The 16,242-nt window shown below is 42.2% G+C and overlaps 1 long non-coding RNA gene across 1 annotated transcript; it reads left to right on the forward strand.

Moving 5' to 3' along the window:
- Positions 1–12,663: 12,663 nt before the first annotated feature.
- LOC128627397 (uncharacterized) lies at positions 12,664–14,403 on the forward strand. Its single transcript, XR_008391588.1, has 3 exons — positions 12,664–12,747; positions 12,917–13,113; positions 14,183–14,403. It is a non-coding gene; the product is annotated as an uncharacterized LOC128627397 (long non-coding RNA).
- Positions 14,404–16,242: the final 1,839 nt, after the last annotated feature.

Consider the following 16,242-nt stretch of genomic DNA (forward strand, 5'->3'; position numbering starts at 1 on the left):
TGGGTAAAGGAAAATCCAGAAAGGGGAATATTCAGGTGATGGCATTCTAAAGTTAGGGGGGCACAGGTCATATAGGGCCTGTATCCAGGGTCGGACCGATGAGTTTTAGAGCAGGAGTAGTGGAAAGCTTTCAGGGATTGTCATCTTTAGCAAGAAGAGAAAGAACATGGGCTAAGTACTGTCCATCCTTACCATGACTGAAAAAAAAAGATTATGCCAACTTGGAGTGGGTGTCGGTGTCCACGGGGGTGGTGGGCATCACATGACAAGGCAGGATGATGGGCACATGTCGGGATGATGAAGAACTAAAGGACTAAGTGTTACTGAGGCTTCAACCCACAGTCAACAATGTACTCAGGGCAGAAAATGAAGGTAGGTTTTGCTGTGACGATGCTGAGACCCAGGAGAAGAAAAGCCTCCAAGTTACTTCAAAGAAAGTAACTTGAAAAAAATATGATAAATTGGCAATTATCAGCCCAGGAAACCTTAGGGAGAAGGGTAAACTTCCTGACTAAGTGTAGTTCTTTTTTGTTGGTACTGCTAGCCCCTTTCTTTGTGTAGTTCAAAGGCATCTATCTCAAGGACTGTGAATTGATGGATGGTTGTAATTTCCAAAGCACCTCTCTGGAGAAGATGAGCATATCACAATAACAATACTTCCTTTGCAGGTTCTATAATTTCTGGTTGCATCTGAGTGCCTGCCTGCCTGGATTAGCATAGCACTACCCAGCAAAGGAAAGATGAGATGAAGATGAGAAGAGACTTCTTAGGGCTATTCTACTGGGTGCCAGGCAATGTGCTAAGTGCAGAAGCATCTCAATTAAGCCATCCCTCCAAAGATGGATACAACTCCACTCTTCTTATCCCCAGCAGTGATATTCTGTAAAATGACCATGAACCATGGCTCCAAGAAAAAAATACAGGGTTAGGTTCCTGTGAGCCTCTGGTCACAACATTTTCATCAACTGATCAATACATAACCCTGTATTGTGTGTGCTTCTGTTTAAAGGCACTTCATGCATTAAAGACACTTCAATGCATGTTGTTAATGCATTAACATTGACCCCACAACCCAAGGCACTAGAACACATGCCTGAACAAAGCTCAACTGAGATGGATTCTTAAATTTTATGATGTTTTGCAAGATGCTATTAAATGGCCATCGTTAAACATTATATATTTATTATTTAAAATTATATTTAAAAATACTATACTAAAAAATATCTCTTCTAATTATTTGCTCACATTTTACTATCATCTGCTCTTTTGGGATATTTACGCCTATTGTATTAGCATGATGAAAATATTGTATAAGTGTGTACTACTATGCATTCCTTCTAACTCTGTTCCGTCACAATACATTGGTAGCTGGAAATTAGCCATTGTGGGAATAGTCACTGTATGGAAATTGCAAAAACTGCAAATCAGCTTTACCTACTTGTTTGTTTGTTTATTGAATGAGCCAGTTGTTAAACATATACCAGCATGCTATGTCACCCATAACCTATACACACTTCTTTGAAACTAGGGCTCAAAGAAGTGTTGGCCTTGTGTTGCCCAGTCACCAAGCAGTACAGTTGAGATTTGCCCCTAGACCTGAGTGATTTCAGAGCTTATGCATATCTTCCCGGTGTATTAGCTGTCTTTGAATGTTTGCACTTCTTTCTGAAGACTTGGGCTACCCAGACTTCGACTGCATTTAATTCTCCAATTGTTTTTTCTTGTCTACCTTCTTTAAATTTTCCTTAGATCTCACATTTTTACCCAAGTCGTTTTTACCCTATTTTTCCTCTTTTCAATATCATATTGTTTAGTGCTGTTGGCTGCATCAGGGGCCCTTCTTAGGGAAAACCCTCAATAAATCCAACACATCAATGATCGACTCAGTTTTCCAAGTTCAATGCATCATTCCAGTTAACGAAGCACACACCTTCTTCCCCAACCTAACCCCAGAAAGCTGGCAAAGGCAAATTTACAACCCAGAAGGCAGGTTTAAAAGGAACCAACTCAACCAGTTCAAAAATTAAATACATTGCAGACTAGAAAGATGGAAGATACATGGGTCATGGAGCTACTTATTGAGAGGTCTGCACTTTAGAATAGGCTGAAGCCTTGGCCAGGTGCCTTGGTTGGTTGGACCTTTGTCCTGGTTGTGGGTTTCATTTCTGGTCAGGGCATATACCTAGGCTGTGGGTTCAATCCCATGTCGGAGAGCATATAAGTGGCAACCAATCAATGTTTCTCTTACATCTCTCTCTCTCTCCCCCTGCCCATGCATTTCTCTCTCACATCTCTCAAATCAATAAACATGTCCCCAAGTGAGGATTTTTTAAAATAGGCTGAAAATCTCAGAGGGAAATTCTCTTAGGAATGGGTCAGGGACGGAGTGCTGCAGAGTGAGGAAGTTGTAGGGCAAAGACCAGTGCTACTTTTTTTTGAGTCCTAGCAGTTCATTAAATCCACCAGGATTAAACTCTTTGCTCCTGTTAGTTTTGCTGACCTGGGATAATAGTAACAACTCAGTAAAGCCAATAAGCAAGAAACGTGTAGGGTGCCAGGCCATTCAGAGTCATATCACCAAAGATGAGTTCAAAATGATCCTTAGGATTGTTAAGAGTAATTAGTGTCTCTTTTTTCTCTCAGTTGAGGGTACTAAATGGCTCATAGAAAAGAGCCCTGACATACTGCACTTACAGTTATACCACTTCATCTCTTAGTTATATCGCTTGCAAATCATCTCTGAGAATGTATAAAACAGGTGATACTATGCAAGCTAAAAACAGAGAATCACAACGCTAATGAATTCAACAAAATGCACATTAAAATTAAGTCAGAACAGGTATTCAGCACCAGTTCTCTCTGGGGCATTATGTTAGGCACATTATAAATAAGTCAAAGGCAAAACTGCTGAACTGAAAGTTTCAGTCTCGATAGAGAGGCAGGGCACAGCAGTGGTTATTTTAATGGGTGAAGGTATCTCTGAAAGAAATGATGCTTGTTCTATTATGCACATCAAACTTAGTGATAAAGGTAAAAGGTTTCCCCAAACAGTAAAACTCTACAGATATAAGACATTATCATCATCATCATACATATATTATTAGTATAATAATTGCTAGAAGTGTTCAGAAAAGAGAGATGTTCCTCAGGATCAGGTGACAAAATGCTTCAAGGAGAAAGCCGAGAAGGAGGATTTGGGTGAGTCAAGTCAGAAGACAAAGGGCATTCGAGACAAAGGGCATGGTGTGAATCAGGGAGTAAGCCCCCATGCAACATGCCCCGGCTGGGGGTGGTCTGACCCCTGTCATTTCCCACTCCAACCTCCTAGCTCACCGTGGCCTCTCTCGACCCAGTTCTCAAGGCCATGGTCTCAGAATGCACCATGCCAGGTTCTGTCTCCAGTACCTTGGCCATGCTGCTCACTCTACCTCGAAGGTCTTTTCCCTCTTCTCCACTAGCTAATGCATGTTTGACCTTCATCACTGACATATGAACACCTCGTCCTGGAAAGCTTTAGTCTCTTGGAATGCGGTGCTCTTTTTAGAGAAGGAAAGGTACAGCCATTTCACTCCATCAGGGTGCGTAGCATACTCACCTCCACTTGGTTGTAAGCATCTTGAAAGCAAAGACTTTGCCTTTTATAATAATTATTAGCCACCACATTTGCTACATAGTAGGCACTCAATAAATGCTTGTAGAATAAACATATTTACAGAAATAAGAACTCCAAGAAGATGAATAATTGTTGGAAGAGGAAAAATGAGCTGAGTTTTACATTTAGCAATTGAACTGATGAGAGCCCATTCATCTGGAAGTGCCTAACCAAAAATTGGAAAGATGGGAATGAAAGTAGGTTCCACTATTATTTCCTTTTTTCTTTCTTTTCAGATAAGGAGGCAGAGGCAAGGCAGATAAGGAGACCTTGCCAAGGTCTTAGAGTCAGAAAGCAGATATGCAGAAAACTTAATCTGACCTCTGAGTCATTTCTCTATTTTCTACTTGAGCAGACCTTTGGAAATGCCCATATTTGAGGGATAGGAGGAAGAAGGTCAGCCAGCAAATAACACAGTGATATCAAACATAGGAAGAAATACACTGATGTTGACGATAATGATGACCTCCCCTTCTGCCTCTTTCTCTCTTCCTTTCTTTCTTTTCTCTTCTTGCACTCTTCAGTATCAAAGCCTTGGATGGATGGATGTCCATGCCAGGTGGGGTATCAGGGCCCTATGGGGTCGTGGAGGTACCTGCAGAGGACCACACAGCATGGAGAAGCAGGGTGGGGTGAGGAGCATGTCCACGCAGGGGGCGCCCAGCATGACAGATCGAGTCCAAGCAGGATGGTGAGGGTGTCTCTGCAGGACAGCAGCAAGTGGAAGTCAGAGTGGCTACAGTGCAGAAGTGGCTACAGGAAGGGTGATGGATCAAATATGTGAACATATTAAGAGTAACGAAAACCAGTTTCTTGTTGTTAGAAAAAAGAGTGACAAATATGGAGGAAGAGAAAACTGAATGAACTTACAAAATTCAGTTAAATGGGAAGAACTTTATTCTGATAATGACAGTCTATTGACTGAGACCACATGGGAATGAGAGATGTAGTACTGCAGAAATACTTAGGTTATTGCCAGGAAAAAAAATGGGCTGTAAATGAGAACTGCTTGGGCCTAGATGTGTTATAGTACAAATGTGTTTCTAATCATTGGAAACCATCCCTGTGCAATATTTAAACTTAAGCTAAGAATACTTTATTTCTAAACTTGGAAAGACTGATTTCATGTGAATAAAATTATCCTCAAAATTGGATAGAATGTTCAATATTCTGAGTTCAGAAAGATGTTTTAAACAGCAAGGCATTTAATACTGCCATCTAGACACTATTCTGGTGTGCTGATGCAGAGTGTACTACTGACATTGATGGGATGGGAAATTTGCCGACACAGGGACTGTTAAATCCACTTCCGCTCCGGGTGTCTTTCCCATCCACAAACAGCACAGGAAGTTCATTCGTTTGAGGAATAAAAGACTATGTGAGTAGTATAAAATGACTTGGATTATGACTTCTTCTGATATCAAATATCTAAGGTATATTTTTAAAACCAGAACAAATATAAAAGTACATGTAAGTGATATATTAAACCTACAAAAATGAGGAAAAATATTTAAATATATATTATACATATAATATATATATTCCTGGTACTAGTGAGACATATTCACATCTGAGTATTTCACAACTCTAACCATTATAAGAGACAAAGTTACTCAACCTCAAGGAGATCTGTGAAATACAGGATCCAGTAGAAGTAACGCCATTGAGTGTGGTTGGTAGGGTATGTGAGTATCTCACATGGGATGGACAGCAATTTGAACATTTCACCTAAAATGTCATATGGTATACTTGAGTATAATATCATTATGTTATAGAATTACATGCCTATGATTTTGTAATAAAGATCTTGTAATAAAAAGGGGAAAAAAACTGAATGAACTTAGTAATATTGAATTAAACTTATAGGTATCTATATGAACGTGTGCTTTCCAATATATTGATAGATACCAAAATATAGTTGCATGTGTGTATCTGTGCATGTGTGAGTGAGTGTATTTAGATATGCATTCCCTAGCTGTCCACTTCGGGGCCTACCATCAGTGACTCCCTAATAAGAACAGGTAGGCCCCTGCTCTTGGTTTCTAAACCCATCCTAAAGCCATTCTCCACTAAAATGACCCAGGGCTCCTTGAGGGAGGGCTGAGGCAGGAAAGCACAGGCTGGAATGGACCATCTTGGACCAGAAAGCAAAAAGGTGCTCACAATTGATGGGAAAACGGTGTAAGGACATGGAACAAAGTTGAAGGGGCTCTCACAGGCCAAATCTAAGATATTTTGTACACCAAAATTGATCATATACCAGATCATAATGCACCGAATAAAATGGGAAAACAGGGAGTTCATTCAAATGAATAAGTGAGCCCTGGCTGGTGCCTGCAAACCAAAGTGTCGCCAGTTTGATTCCCAGTCAGAGCACATGCCTAGGTTGTGGGCCAGGTCCCCAGTAGGGGGTGCATGAGAGGCAATCACACACTGATGTTTCTCTCCCCCTCTTTCTCCCTCCCTTCCCCTCTCTAAAACTAAATAAATAAAATCTTAAAAAAAAAAATAAGCGAGTGAACTGAAAGTTTGATGAAGAAGGAAGTATTAGCATAGCTTCAAGGTACATATCCAGCAAACGTTGGTCAACTACAAAGGCAATAGCAGTAATTTCACAGCCTCGCAGACACCGTCAAGTCAACACCATCAGTCCTGGGACGAAGGAACTGCCATGCACGGTTCTGAATGGGACCCTACACCACGGAGAACATAATCAAGACAATTGGCAGAACTGAGCTGTAAAGAGCTGGAATAAATTAATGTTAATTTCCTGCTTTTGATGGCTATGTGGTGGTTTTGTTGGAGAAATTTTCTGTTTCTAGGAAATACACACTAAAATATTAAGGGGTGAGAGAAATTTTGTGCACGGAACTTGCAATTTGTAACTTCGAGATAATTTTTAAATCGACATGTATTTGTTTTCAGAGCCCTAATAATGTCTCAAGTGAAACAGTCACATGTTTAGATGTTGTGAGGTCTATTTTTTAAATGAAAATGCTATCTTTGAATTCCAAGTGCAATAAAGGGACACAAAATGCCTCAGCCTACTGAAGGGAAATTTGGTGAAAGAAGAAAATGTGTTAGCTATTCTAAAAATTGGTGAACAAAATACTCATGTTAGCTTTTATAAGTTTGTGAGTTACTGTAGTCATAGTTTTCAGTATTTTGTACATAATCATCTTTAATAATGCCTTAATTTATCAGGCAAAAAGTTAAAATTATGATAGCAGTGATAATAGCAGCTAGTGCTTACTGAACATTTACTACATACAGTCTGTTAAGAGGTTTGTTTATTATTTCTTCCATTTTTACATGGCAGGGAACTGAACCTTAAAGGAATTAAGAAATTTTCTCCCAAACTGGTATACTAATGTAGAGTGTGGCCAATGTTTGAACCCACAACTTTCACACTCTGAAGCCTATACTATTAATTTGCGCCCTGTAGTGCCTCCAGCGGATGCCATGGGGAAGGGGATCTAAGAGGATACCAGAAACCTGGACTTCACCCTAGATCCTCCCTCTCCTTCACTGTTTACTCCCTACCCAATCCACCTCCAGGTCCCGGGCTACACACTAAACTCCACCCCTTCCTCTTCACGTTATTAAGGCCTCACCATTGTTCTCCCAGGTCCTGGCACCAGGCTCCCGCCTTTCGTGAATCTTATCTTAGCCCCCCTTAGAGTTTCCATACTGCTGACAGTGATCAGTCTAAAATGCACTTCTAAATATCTTAAATGTGCTCAAAATGTTACATTAAAAAAAGACGCTTGTGTGGCTCCAATTACATTTGGCTAAAAGTTGCAACGTAGCATCCACGGCTCTCTATGTGCGGCCTCTGCGCCTCTAGCTTCGGTAACTCTAAGGTCCCAGAAGGAGTCTGTGCTCAAGGCATGCTTGAGGGACTTAAAATTAATTCTCTGAGTGCACCAACACACACCCTCTTACACACGGACAATTAATATGTGCCCTTCAGGCCTCTTCTCCCCTTCCCCCACCAGGCTGAGCGGGGTGCCTCTTTGGAATTCTCCTCACAATTCTGTAAAAACTTCATTTATGTAATCCATCCCAGTATAATGTAACCTCCCTCATCACACTGAGCTCCTTGAAAGACGTGGGCTGGTTCATCGTTGTATCTCTCCTAATGCCTAGATCAGTAATTTTAAACCTTTTTCATCTCATGGCACACATAAATGAATTAATAAAATCCTGCAGCACACCAAAAAAATATGTTATATTTTTTGCCCATCAGACAAAAAATACAGGTATTATTCTAATTCATGAACACTGGATATAATTATTGTGTTGGCTGTTGTCATTTTTTAACTTGGTGATTGAAGGGAAAAGAGGTCAGAGCCCCTGACTGAACAGTCAGGTACTGCGTGTTTTAAAAATTCCTGGGGCACAGCCGTTGAAAATCGCTGGCCTAGATCAAAGACGACTCCACCTACAACCTCACTGAAGTGAGAGAATGAGTGAACTGACACCACTAAATGATCAGTTGTGTGAAATGCTAGAGAGGCAAAATGGAAGGAAAAAAAAGTGATTCTTCCAGAGAACCTTTTCCAAGAGTTGTGGGGAAAGCTGACTAAGGGGTTAATAACTGGAGTAAGAAGACATGAAGGGAAGATACTTCATATGTCCACAGAGGGCTGGTGGACTAGTAAACAGGCTTTTATACGCTGCGGCCCTTAACGTGCAAGGGTGCACAGTGGCTTTCAAAAATAAATTCGTTTATACTTTTGAAAAGGTGATCAAGCACATCGTATAAAATCCCACGTGTGCAAAAGGAAATAGAGTGAAGAGAAAGCTCCTCTACTTCCCATGTCCATGTCCCCAACTCCTCAGTCCCTGCTGCTAAAGAACTGTGAGAGTAACCATGTGGAGTGTTTGGATTTCCTCTCTGAGATTCCAGCTCCATAACATGGCAATGATTTATAATGAAGAACTGTAAATCAATGATCTATAACTTGGAAATATAACCAAGGTGAAAAAGGCAAATAAATCCTGCGGTGGCACTTTATTTACACATGCAAAAATGCCAAGCTCATATTTTGCGTGGTGACTAATGTAATTCTATACCACACATTCTAGTTTGCATTTTAATTAAAATCCCTAAGACTTATCCTAGATGAGCTTAGGAAATATAAGTAATGCCACATGAATATTAATATAGGTGATCAAATGAAAATATGTAATTTGGACTAATCTGTATTTGTAAAATACCCTTATTTTTTATGCTTTTGCGGGGAAGTTAAAGCCATAGATCATGGCTGTAGGATGACTTCATGTGAATTACTTGTCCATTAGTCTTTGTTTCCTAGGGCTCATTAGGGAAAAGCAAATTTATGCTAATTTGTTTTATGCAAATCAATCTATTCAATTTCATTTTTATTCTCCATTAACACCTGGAGATTGTAAATTAACATGTATGAAATCTGGATGGGCACAATGAAAATTCACCCCTAAGTTAATTATGGCCATTTGGACTTTGATTTAAAAATTAGGTAATTTCTATAAAGCAGAAAGTAGCAAAAAGCTAATTTTCTGACATTTAAAAACCACAATATAATTAGTACAAACAGCATGAAAGTTACTTTAGATGCTACAAATTGGGCTGCCTGTTAACAATAATGGTATCTGCATATGCCCCCACTGTTCTTGCTACAGTTTAAAATACCCATTAGTGCTTCTAAATTAGATTTTTTTCATCCTGAGGCTTTGGACAAAGGTACATTTAAAATATATACATATACACATACACATACATATACATATACATATACATATACATATACATATGCACGCATATGCATATGCATTAAGTCAAGGCTTTAGAAATATATCTTCCAGCTTTGGAGAGATATGGAAATTAAGGAAACTAATTACTGCAACAACCAGAAACTAAAACTAAAAAGTAATCGACCTGCAGTGAGAGTACGTCTACATTTCCCTCTGAGGGTGATTGGTGGAAGTAACATCATGTCTGTAAATCCTGTCTGCGGCTCTCACCAGCTTGAAACAGCACAGAGGCGGTACTGGTCCTCCGCCAGGTCTAACAGGCCAAGGACGAGACTTCGTCCAGGACTCAGAAGTGAGATGAAACGTGTGTCAAGATGCGTCCTCCGTGTCACAGCCTATCCCGGAGGCAAGTGCCCCCGCTCACCGCTGGACCCCGCAGCCTGGCAAAGCCCTCCTGCTCACCCTGTCCTCGGAACACAGTGCTGCCCCTTTACATTTCTTGTGCTTTCAATAGAGGAAAAATTTTCTTAGATGTTTTCGGCAAACTTTGCAGAACTTGGCTCATTTTAGACTGGCTTTCCCAAATTTATTCTTAGCGTTAAGCCATTGTCTGACTTTATCCTTGGTCCCAAGGCTCCTTTTACTCCATCTGTTTATCTTTTTAACCAACAAATCTCCAAGCAAGTTCTCTAAGGGGTCTCTTGGGACTGTCTTGATTCCTTCTCAGTTTTCTTCTTGTCAAGGCCCTTTTCAGTCAGTGTCAGGGACTCTCAAGTGCATTTGAGCCATTTCCCGTTGTGGAGTTCCTGTCCCGCAGGTCACACTTATCTCCACTCTGTGTTTTGGACTCTGCATCCTGAGAGCTGAGGATCCCGGCCTGCCCATAAACAGTGTTCCCAGTCTTGTCAGCGGAGAGGAACCATCTAACGGGGTCATTTTCTCAGTAGTATTGAATCCAGTCTAATGAAAACAATTATTTATTGAACATTTACTCTGCTTCGGGTACTTTGCAGAACTCACTGAGTAGTGTGGGAGGCAGACCATTAAATAAGTGATTTCAACATAATGGGATAAATAAATCAGAAGAGGTGTGTGTAATAGATAGCAAGAGAAAGGCAGAGTGTGCTTACTGTGTCCGAGGAAAATGACAAAAGCTGGACGTTAGAGATTTAAAAAAAGTCAGCTAGACCACAAAAAGGCAGAAGGGCAAAGTCCGGGTGATGGGAAGAAAGCCTACTGCCGGCATTTTAATTTTAAGAATTAAAGTTAACATAACTGTTATTCTTTTTAAATTTTTTGTCTTCTCTGGTTTCTAAAACAAAACATTTTTAAACATTAAAATGACACAGCAGTATGAGTCCTAGAAAGGGAATCCCTCATAACCCCAACCTTCCGAGATGCGCCGCTGTCTGCTTTGTGTATATATATGTGTCTAGATCTCTTTTTTCATGTACGTGAACCAAGCTGGAGTCACACTTGTCTCCTCGCAATTTGTTTTTATGTCAGCACATGGAACTAAACCATCCCAGGATGTTCGGCGCCCCATTGTCCAGGTCGGGTGGCAGGACTTCATCGAGATCAAAGGCAGAAGCACCGGATTCGGGTGAATCCCCCCTATGCTGCCACCAACCACAAGACCTCATAAGTCACTTAACCACCCTGTGCCTCAGTTTCCCTATGTGTATGACAAGGATATAATATATATCTACCTTAAATGACTGTTACAGTGATTGAAGGAGTTAATATTTATAAAAAACTTAGAATAGCACCTGGCAGATGGTAAGTCCTCTAAATGTGAGCCCGTGTTACCATAAGATATTTAATGAGATCCCCATTTAATACGTAAGAATTGAATACATGTGCTGTTTCCAATTCCTTGCATCTTCTGGCTACTAAAGAAATTTGCAAGCCTAGTTGTGAATTACCCTTAACCTCTATTACATTCGGGCTCCTGTTTCTTATTAACTTTCCAATACCCAACACCCCCTTACAAGCATTTAACAAATGTGTGCGCATGTTGTTGACTCCCTTGGAGGCTGCCCAAAATAGGACGGGTGGAGTGCAGTGGAACGGCTTCCAGGCCAGGCCCCAGGGAGTCCATTGCAGGTTTTCTTTCTGCAGAGAGGCCATGTCAGGAAGGCAAACGGGGAGCATAAACTGAGAAAGGAAGCAGGAAGATTGGGATCAGAGAGGTCAGACAGTAACTCAAGCTGGAGGCCTGGGCTGGAAAAAAAAAGCCTGTGAATGAGTGGGGGCCTGAGACAAATGGCCAGAGACAAACCTGAGGACAGAGAACTCAAAAGGATGTCTTGGGCACCAATTTTTTAAGAAAATAAGTATAGTGTACCTTCTTTGAGATACTCCCCTATATACAGTTCTCGTCGACCTGTAGGTGCAAACAAGGTGATGTTCACATTACTTCTGAAACTACAAGGTCCTTCTCCCCCTGCTTATACAGGAGCTCAGCTTCCTTCCCCAGGTTCCCTGGACCATTTCTGGGAGTCAGCGGGCTGGGGGGGTTCGTACATGGGCAAGGACAAATGTACTTAGGTTGGCCTGCTCTGGCCTCCTTGCCAAGCTGCCCTTGCCAGCCACAGCCTTAGGTGCTGGAGGCACGTTAGAGAGCCTGCTCTGCTCCCTGTCCTCCTCTGCCCTCCACCCCAAGGAGAGGTGCTCTTTGTTGTGCTGTTTGGCAGACTGTGTGTAGGGTGGGGCATGGAGTCAGAGGGGCGAACGGCCTTATCTCCAAATCTGTATTTAGACTCTCTGTGAATTTAACTCCTCTTATTTTTCTCACTAACCTCAATCTTGCTGCAGTTCCAGACATGTCCCCTGAAGATGAGCTAAGGAAAGGGACATGTATTAGCCACCCCCTCCAGTGTCCTTTCTCCCTTATCTCTGTAGCCACTCAAGAACAAATACTGGCTGGCCATTGTAATGGACTGAATGTAAAACCAGTTCCAATTCTCTGCCTCCTCTCAGCCCTTGATAATGAGACATTCGGCTCCTCCCATTAAGGAGCGAAGTCTTCCCATTCCCTTGAATTTGGGCTGGCCTGCAACTGATGGCTTTGATCTGCTGGATGCAGCTGCAGTGATCCATACAGTGTGTCATTTCCAAGCCTGACTTCCACATGCTCTCTTGGCTCCTCTGCCGTGACCTGAGGACAGGCTGGGTTAGACTGCCGGCGGATTTAAAAAACAAAATTACTTCAGCCCATAACCAACCACCTCCCTAGTGGATCCGCCCTCCCTGCCAAGCTCAGCCCAAATCAGCAGAGCTGTAGAGGTGACCTGCTGTTTCACATAAGTGAGACCGGGCAGACCAGAAGAGCCACCCAGCTTAACCACAGACTTGTGAGTTAAATAAAGTCTATGTCATTTGAAACCACTGGGTCTTCTGTTTAATACATAGCATTATTGTGACAAGAGATAAGCCCCCTTTCTGACCTCTAAACTCAAAACATTTTCTGCCTGCAAACACCCTTCTAAGAAGCTCCACAAGTAACCAAGCTTTAATTCTCAGTCCAGACAGAGCTGGGACACCATGCCGCCCTTGCAGCAGCCTGTGAGAGGGATGCTTTAGTGAGATGGAGATATTTTCATGGAGCAGGTGTCCAGGACACCCACGGGAAAGCTAGTCAAGCTGCTGGGAGAGACACGCGTGAGGAGTAAATGTGGAAGAATGTCCTACCAGTCTGCACGAGGGCCACAGAGACCACAGTGAGTGTGATGCGATGACATTTCTTGTAGAAACTGGCAAGGGAGGGCTATCTCTCCATTTCGAAGTGGGCTGGCACTGAGCTAAGACCAAATGCAGCCAGTGGCAGGGGGAAGACACTGCTGGCCCTCAGAACCAAGGCCCTGGTCCAATTTATCTACAACCTCGGAGGGCAGCAAGGCCAAAAGGGGTGGTGCTACACCTGATGTCAGGACCAGGGTCCTTGACTAATGATCCCTCGCCCTAGAGCAGACCATGATCCTGAAAGGACACACCTAGCAAGCTGATGAATATTCTATTGAGATCCTCCCCTGGGCTTCTCCTACGTCCCTGCCTTTAGAGAGGAGATGAAAAGGGGGAGGGATTTGGAGGAACAAATAGGAAGGACACAGGGACGAGAACTAAGGGGGGGGTGGAAATGGGAGGGAGGTGGGGAGCAAGGGGCGGGGGAGGCTGGGATGGGAAAAATAGACAAAAAACTGTACTTGAAAAATAACTAAATAAAATTAAAATTTAAAAAAAAATAAATAAAATTTTTATTCAAGTAAAAAAAAAAAAGAAACTGAAAACGAGCTAATAAACACCAAAATTTAAAATTAAAAAAAAAAAAAGAAAACCCTCAGGACAGAGGACGTAGCGCAGCTCTCTATCTCTCTCGCCCTCTCCAGCGAGCCTGCGCCTTTCTCCAGCCCCTTCTTCCCCAGCTTGCGTGCTCTCTCTGAAGCGTGCCAGGCCTTTTCCCCTTCCCTTCCTTCTGGGAGCATAATCCTTGCTTTCTTTCTCCTAAATTCCAAGGGCCCTTCTTTCATCTCTGTAACTTGTTTCCAGAGCCCACGCAGCCCAACTGGCTCACTTCTATCTCTGTGAGTTTCTAAATAAACTTTTGTTTGTATTTCATTCTTGGCTCTGAAATCTTTCTTTGCCACAACTCCAGTACCAAGCTTGCTGAAGTGAGATCCAATCTCCAGTAACATCCCGGTGTCATTTCACCACTAACATCTGCAGCCTGGCTGCAGGGCAAGTTCTCTTTACTGATTATTAACCACCCCTTCCTCCGTTTGTTATTTCCAGAGACTTTGAATGGATCCTGGCAAATGAATGGAGCCAAGGCAGACGAGTGCAGCACGCCCACGTGGACAGCTCTGAAGTGCCCCACTGGACTCTGCTGATGGAGCTCTGCTTGGATTCAGGATTCTGCCAGTCAGAGAAAGGCCACCCACACCCAGCAAATGACTGTCACAAAGGCCATTAGATGGAAATCTAAGGATTGATAACTGGAACCACCGCTGGAGAGAAAGCAATAAAAAATAAGTTTCCAAAGGCTGATTTCTAGTTCTGTTTATCCTTTTGAGTAAATAAAAAATATGAGGGTGAGCATGGAAAAATCCTTCTTAATTTGATAGGTTAGCCTCTTGGCCCTGTTGAACTAGGAGTGAAAGTTGGTTTGAGTTAGGGCCCCGGAGGTGGCTAATGTATGCTCTTTCGGGGAACTCACTTTAGAGATACAGTATGGCTCCCGCAGCAAAGGCGTCTGGAAGATGTTAAATGCTCGGTGACTGTTTAACTCTCTGTACCCTCACATTTGGCTGACTACCCTGAAAACCAAATACAGCCCAAAGATGAATGTCAGTGGGAAGGAACGTCCTTCCCGGGAAGGAAGTCAGTGAATGTACAGAGTACAGTGTGGAAGAAAAGGGGCCACATACGAAACCCAGCACGCTCTGGGGAGGCCTGAGCGGCAGCCTTACAAATCCAGACACTTAAAGTAACCCCGAAGGATGGTCTGAAATGAAAACTCATTAACTAAAAGAAATTCATGGCAGGTAGTCATGTTCTAGGCCAGTATTTTTCTCTAACAGAGGTCAATCCTTACCTTAAATGAGCCTGTGTGTTGTCTTTTTGCATCTATGATGATAACATATCTTTGGAACATCAAACTTCCTTTACCCAGACCCTTCAAGGCACAGGCGGGAACAAGGGAGAGATCATAAATCCTCTCATTGTTATTATTATCTTTTTTTTTAAGATTTTATTTATTTATCTTTAGAGGGGAAGGGAAGGAGAGAGGGAGAGAAACATCAATGTATGGTTGCCTTTCATGAGTCCCCTGCTGGGAACTGGCCTGCAGGGAACCGGCCTGCAACCCAGGTATGTGCCCTGAATGGGAATGTAACCACGATTGTCTGGTTCGCAGGCCTGGCTCAATCAACTGATCTATACCAGCCAGGGCTCATTGTTATTATTATCTTAATCCTAACTGTTAATTATTCTATACCCGCTCGTGTAAAAGTATGTGTTTATCATTTTGCATTTTATCTATCTAACTTCAGAGGTCCCCCCACCCTTTTTCTTTCTCCCACTTCCCTAATCTATCATCAGTGGATTTTGTGTAACTCCCTCCTGTCCTTTCTTTTGATTCTGGTGTATAAAATAAGGTACTAAACTGCTATTCTCTGGAGCATTTTCTTAATTAATTGAGATTTTGCTTCCCAGCAATTATTGTTAGTTTGGGTCAAGTAAACTCATAAAAATTCTTACACGTTTAGAGGTGTCTTGCGCTGACAGTAGGAACTGTCTGATATTATCTTTTAACTTTTCTTTTAACTTAGTGATTTATTGTTCTCAAGGGAGCCCACACAACTACCTGCTAGCTGGTTTCGTTATTAATGCCTTCTATTAACCCCCTTTAAAAAGGGACCTTGCACTGGGAGGGGTGTGGTTCTTCCCGGGCCAGCCACCACTGGAAGCAGCTGCTTTGCCCTTATATGTCTCCTCTATTAAAACTCCTATGACTTAGAAGAATAAGGCTACATGTCAGTCCTTCAGAATTGATCCTGACCTTAGAGGCGCTTTCTCTCAACACCCTGCACCTTAATAGCCTTTTCTGGACATTTTCCACTATAACTGAAACTGGAAAAGCCAGCATTCACACTGCCTGTTACCCACTAGACCCAATCGGCAGAAACAGGGATTGAATCTTCATGGACACTTTATTCAGATGGCCAGCCATCTGAGAAGATGGTGGGTTTGTACCCTAATAGATGGTCTTCAATTCCATTTTAAACTGACACTTTTTATAAGAAGAAAAGTATAGGTATGGGGTTTGGAATTCAGGGAAAAAGTTAATCAGG

The sequence above is a fragment of the Artibeus jamaicensis genome, unplaced genomic scaffold (genome assembly GCF_021234435.1).
Source record: "Artibeus jamaicensis isolate MK-2021 breed Jamaican fruit bat unplaced genomic scaffold, CSHL_Jam_final contig_391, whole genome shotgun sequence".
Taxonomy (NCBI): domain Eukaryota; kingdom Metazoa; phylum Chordata; class Mammalia; order Chiroptera; family Phyllostomidae; genus Artibeus; species Artibeus jamaicensis.